This window comes from Salvia miltiorrhiza, chromosome 2 (genome assembly GCF_028751815.1).
Source record: "Salvia miltiorrhiza cultivar Shanhuang (shh) chromosome 2, IMPLAD_Smil_shh, whole genome shotgun sequence".
NCBI classification, from domain to species: domain Eukaryota; kingdom Viridiplantae; phylum Streptophyta; class Magnoliopsida; order Lamiales; family Lamiaceae; genus Salvia; species Salvia miltiorrhiza.
The window spans coordinates 1,494,473-1,500,321 of NC_080388.1; the positions used below are offsets into that span (position 1 = coordinate 1,494,473).

Below are 5,849 nucleotides of genomic sequence, written 5' to 3' on the forward strand. Positions count from 1 at the left end.
TAAATCATGCTTAGAATGTAAAAATGAAGGAATGAAAGCAAGTAAAACATACCTTGTAGTTGGATTTGGAAGTGCAAAATGAGAGGAGAATGAAGCAATTTTCGTGGGTGTGTGAAATGAGAGTGAAAAGTGAGGAAGAAGGGTGAAAAAATGGGTTAAAAACCCGAGTCAACGCAAGTCAACGCTGGGCCAGGAGGCCCGCGGTCCCGCCCGCGGCCGCGGGTGGTGACCGCGGGACATCCCTGGAATGCGCGTTTCGCCCGCGGTCCCACCCCGCGGCCGCGGGTGGTGACCGCGGGCACCCTGGGAGTCTTCACCTTTGAAAAATTCAATTTTTTGCGTTTTTTTTTTTTTTTTTTTTTTTTTTTTTTTTTAAGATAAAGGGAATTAAACTCACAAACAAAAGAAATCACACACATATAAAAAATATATACATAAATGAATATATAATACCTATGTATATGTGTGTTTATTGAACTTGCAAAAATTAAAGATACCTTGTTGGGGTGCCTCCCAACTAGCGCTTAGTTTAACGTCGTGAGCTCGACGTCTTCATGATGGTGTCATGTCTTTGGTTCGGCGAGAATGATGACGGACACTTTCTCTCGTGGCTCGGCTCGAAAGTATGCCTTAATGCGTTGGCCATTCACCACAAAAGTGCGTCCATCGTTGCCCTTCAATTCAATAGCTCCATTGGGGGAGACCTTGTTGATGAGGAATGGGCCCGACCATTTGGACTTGAGCTTTCCCGGAAAGAGTGAAAGGCGGGAATTGAAGAGAAGGACCTCATCCCCGGGTGCAAATTCCCGTTTGTGGATCATCCTATCATGAAACCTCTTGGTCCTCTCTTTGTAGAGGCTTGAGTTTGCAAATGCCTCACTTCGAAATTCATCCAACTCATTGAGTTGAAAGACTCTAGCTTGGCCGGCCTTCTTGAAATCAAAATTGAGCTTCTTGACCGCCCAATATGCCCTGTGCTCTAACTCTACGGGGAGATGACATGACTTCCCGTATACAAGTTGGTATGGTGACATGCCAAGCGGTGTCTTGTACGCCGTTCGATATGCCCAAAGTGCGTCATCAAGCAAGAGAGACCAATCCTTCCGGCTCCCATTCACCGTCTTCTCAAGCACTTGTTTAATCTCCCGGTTTGCCAACTCGGTTTGACCATTGGCTTGGGGATGATAAGCCGTTGTCACTCTATGCTTCACCCCGTACTTTTTGAGAAGTCCTTCCATCCACTTGTTGCAAAAGTGGGATCCTCCATCGCTTATCAAGGCCCTTGGAATTCCATGCCTTGTCAAAATATTCTTTTGAAGGAACTTGATCACCACTTTGGAGTCATTGGTTTGAGTAGGAATTGCTTCCACCCATCTTGAAACATACTCCACGGCCAACAAAATGTATTGGAAGCCGAAAGACATTGGGAATGGGCCCATAAAGTCTATGCCCCATACGTCAAAGAGCTCAACTTCAATCACATTGTTAAGGGGCATCTCGTGCTTCTTTGATATTCCTCCCATTCTTTGGCATTGATCACAACTCAAAATAAATGAGTGGCAATCCTTGAAAATAGTTGGCCAATAGAAGCCACTTTGAAGCACCTTAAAAGCGGTTCGGTTGGTGCCAAAGTGCCCTCCACTAGGAGAAGAATGACACTCCCTCATAATAGCTCCCCATTCCTCTTCGGGTACACACCGCCGGATGATGGTGTCGGCACATCGTCGATACAAGAACGGCTCATCCCATAAGAAGAATTTCACATCATGAAAGAATTTTTTTCTTTGGTAACGATTCAACTCGGGTGGTGGATGAATGCCGGATGCAAGATAGTTGACGTAGTCCGCATACCATGGGGTGTGGGTCTTGACTTGCAAGATTTGCTCATCGGGAAAATTCTCATTGATGGGCACATCGGCATTTTCCCCTTCCACGGGATTCTCAAGTCTTGAAAGGTGATCCGCCACAACATTTTCACATCCTCTCCTATCTCGGATTTCAATATTAAACTCTTGAAGGAGGAGGATCCACCTTATTAACCTCGGCTTGGCATCTTTCTTCTCAAATAAATAACGGATGGCCGCATGGTCGGTGTGAACAATAGATTTTGTGCCAATGAGGTAGGAGCGGAATTTGTCGAAGGCATACACAACCGCCAAAAGTTCCTTTTCAGTGACGGTGTAGTTTGATTGAGCCTTATCTAGAGTCCTACTAGCGTAGTAGATGACTCTAAATAGCTTGTCTTTCTTTTGCCCCAACACGGCCCCGACGGCGATGTCGCTTGCGTCACACATGAGCTCAAACGGTTGTGACCAATCCGGTGTGATCAAGATGGGAGCACTCACTAAAGCCTTTTTGAGTTTCTCAAAGGCCACCAAACAATCTTCATCAAAGTTGAACTTTGCATCTTTTTCAAGAAGGTGACATAAGGGTTTGGTGATCTTTGAGAAATTTTGGATGAATCTTCGATAAAACCCGGCATGTCCAAGGAAGCTTCTCACGGCTTTCTCATTGGATGGTGGTGGAAGCTTCTCAATGGCCACTATCTTTGCTCGATCCACCTCCAATCCGGCTTTGGAGACCTTGTGTCCAAGCACAATTCCATCCCTAACCATAAAATGACATTTTTCCCAATTCAATACAAGGTTAGTTTCCTCACACCTTTGCAACACAATAGATAGATTATGGAGACAATGATCAAAAGAATTGCCAAAGATAGAAAAGTCATCCATAAAAACTTCCATTACATTTTCAATTAAATCATGGAAAATGGCCATCATGCATCGTTGAAAAGTAGCGGGGGCATTGCAAAGACCAAATGGAATGCGTCTATAAGCAAAAATGCCATAAGGACAAGTGAAAGCGGTCTTTTCTTGGTCCTCCGGGGCAATCATGATTTGATTATACCCGGAGTACCCATCAAGAAAACAATAAAATTCATACCCCGCCAACCTATCAAGCATTTGGTCAATAAAAGGAAGAGGAAAGTGATCTTTTCGAGTAGCTGTGTTCAACATCCTATAGTCAATACACATCCTCCATCCATTTACTAACCTAGTTGCAATTAGCTCATTATGCTCATCTTTTATGACGGTTATCCCCCCCTTTTTAGCAACAACTTGAGTGGGACTAACCCACTCACTATCCGAAATAGCAAAAATAATTCCCGCATCTAGCAATTTGAGAACTTCTTTTCTTACTACTTCTTGCATAATAGGGTTTAACCGTCTTTGGCCTTGCCTCCTAGGTTTAAAATCATCTTCCATCAAAATTCTATGCATGCAAATGGATGGGCTAATCCCTTTTAAATCGGAAATTGACCATCCTATAGCGGACCTATACTTCCTCAAAACATTTAGCAATTGATCAAGCTCATGAGGAGAAAGGTAGGATGATACAATTACCGGATACGCCTCATCCTCACCAAGGAAGGCGTATTTCAAGTGTTCGGGGAGAGGTTTTAACTCCAAGCTGGGAGTCTTCTTCTCCACTCCTTCATCTTTCGGCTCTCCATTTCTCAAGTCCAAGAAACATGCCTCTCCTTGTGAAATTTTCTGCACAAAGTTCATTTCATTAGCCTCAATAAATAAGTTAGAAGCATTAAACTCATCATTATCAACAAAAGAGAATAGAGGGTTTAGGAGGCAAGTGTCCATTGGATTGTTGTAGATGTGGTACTCCTCCATGTTGATGCAAGACTCTATCACTTGCATCATCTTGCATTCACCAACCCTCTCTTCTTCTTCCTCCTTGTACTTGAGAGCCTTGTGGATTGAAAATGTGAAGCTCTCTTCATTCACTCTAAGGGTGAGTTCGCCCTTAGCAACATCAATGAGGGCTCTCCCCGTTGCCAAGAAGGGGCGCCCAAGAATTAAAGGTACATCTTTGTCTTCCACCATGTCCAAAACAACAAAGTCCACCGGAAAGATGAAATTGTTGACTTTCACGAGGACATCTTCTACTATCCCCTTTGGATAAGAAACGGAACGATCCGCCATTTGAAGGGCAATTGTGGTTGGCTTGATGGTGCCAATCTCTAGCTTGTTGAAGATTGAGAGCGGCATCAAATTTATACTTGCTCCCAAATCACACAAAGCTTTCCCAAAACGATCATTCCCAATATCACAAGGGATTGTGAAGCTCCCGGGGTCCTTGATCTTGGTGGGGATTTTTCTTTGGAGAACGGCACTACATTCTTCGGTTAGATTGACCGTCTCATTCTCTCCCATCTTCCTCTTGTTTGATATGACCTCCTTTAGGAACTTTGCATAGGAGGGCATTTGTTTCAAAGCTTCAATAAGTGGAATGTTGATGTGCACCTTTCGAAAAATCTCAAGAAACTTGGAGAATTCATTCTCCACATTCTTCTTTTGATGTCTTTGAGGAAAAGGGATTGGTGGGCAATAAGGTGGTGGAGCCACGTACACCTCCTTCTTCTTTCCTCTATCTCCTTGTTCCTTTGAAGGGTTGCCATCTCCAACTTCAACCACAACACCACTTCTATCTTCTTCGTCGGGCATCTTGGGCTCTTCATATGTTGTCCCACTCCTTAGAGCAATGGCTTTGCAATGCTCCTTGGGATTCACGATTGTGTTGCTTGGGAATTGCCCTTGTTGGTGTTGATTGTTTATAGACTCGGCAATTTGTCCCACTTGTATCTCAAGCATTTTCAATTGCTTGGCTTGAGCCTCTAACTTCTCATCCGTTCTTGTCATGTGAGCTTGAGTCGTGGTCATGAACTTCATCAATATTTCTTCAAGGTTGAGCTTCTTCTCTTCCTTGATCATGCCATGGCTCACCGCAAATCCGGGCGGTGGTTGCAAGAAATTGTTTGGATTGCTATAGGAGAGGTTAGGGTGGCGGTTAGGTTGGAATCCTTGAGTGTATTGCCCTTGCCCTTGGTAGCCACCTTGTTGTTGGGGCCGGAAGTTCGCATAGCCTCGGTTGTTGTTGTTGTTGATGTAGTTCACATCCTCGAAGCTAGTTTGTTCTTCAACCACGGGCTCTACCCTTGACATTGATATAGCATCAATCTTGCTATTCATGGCGGTCAATTGAGCCGTCAAAAGAGCTATCGGATCCGAGCTTGTTGTAGCCGCCACCTTCTTCAAGATGATCCTCTCCGTTGGGAATTGATGGCAATTGGTGGCCAAGTTCTCTATGATGTGAGCGGCCTCCGCGTGGCTTTTCTCCAACAATGCTCCATTGGCCGATGCATTCATGTCTCTTTGCATCTCACCACTACACCCGGTGTAGAATACACAAATGATTGTGTTTTGATCTAAACCATGGTTAGGGCACTTCCTTAGCATCTCTTTGAATCTCTCCCAAGCTTCGTAGAAGGATTCTCCATCAAATTGGTGAAATTGGACTATGTCCTTCTTCATCTTCATGGTTCTACCCGGAGGGTAGAACTTGTTGAGAAACTTTTGAGCCATGTTCTCCCATGTAGTGATAGAACCACCCTCTAAAGATTGGTACCATGTCTTGGCCATGCCCCTTAGCGAAAAGGGGAAGAGTCGAAGTCGAATGGCATCCTCCGGGACTCCATTCATCTTGATGGTGCCGCATATCTCCAAGAAGTTTCCAAGATGTCCATTCGGGTCATCTTGGGAAAGACCGGCGAATTGGTTTTGTTGTACCATATTTATGAGTGCCGGCTTGAGCTCAAAATTTGTGGCGTTGATTCTCGGGGCATTCACTCCTCCTTGTTGGACAATGGGTTGGAACATATTGCTAATAGGTGGTGGTGGAGGTGTGTTTCTTAGAGCTTCTTGCTCATTGATTTTCCCTTGCATGGCTTCTAATTGCATTTGAAGTTGACGGATTAAGTCGTGATTTTCCGCCAT

At 44.4% G+C, this 5,849-nt stretch overlaps 1 non-coding gene across 1 annotated transcript; it reads left to right on the top strand.

Annotated features, from left to right (window-relative positions):
* The first annotated feature begins 5,283 nt into the window (after positions 1-5,283).
* On the top strand, positions 5,284-5,390 carry LOC131013716 (small nucleolar RNA R71). Its single transcript, XR_009097803.1, has one exon. It is a non-coding gene; the product is annotated as a small nucleolar RNA R71 (small nucleolar RNA).
* The last annotated feature ends 459 nt before the right edge of the window (positions 5,391-5,849 follow it).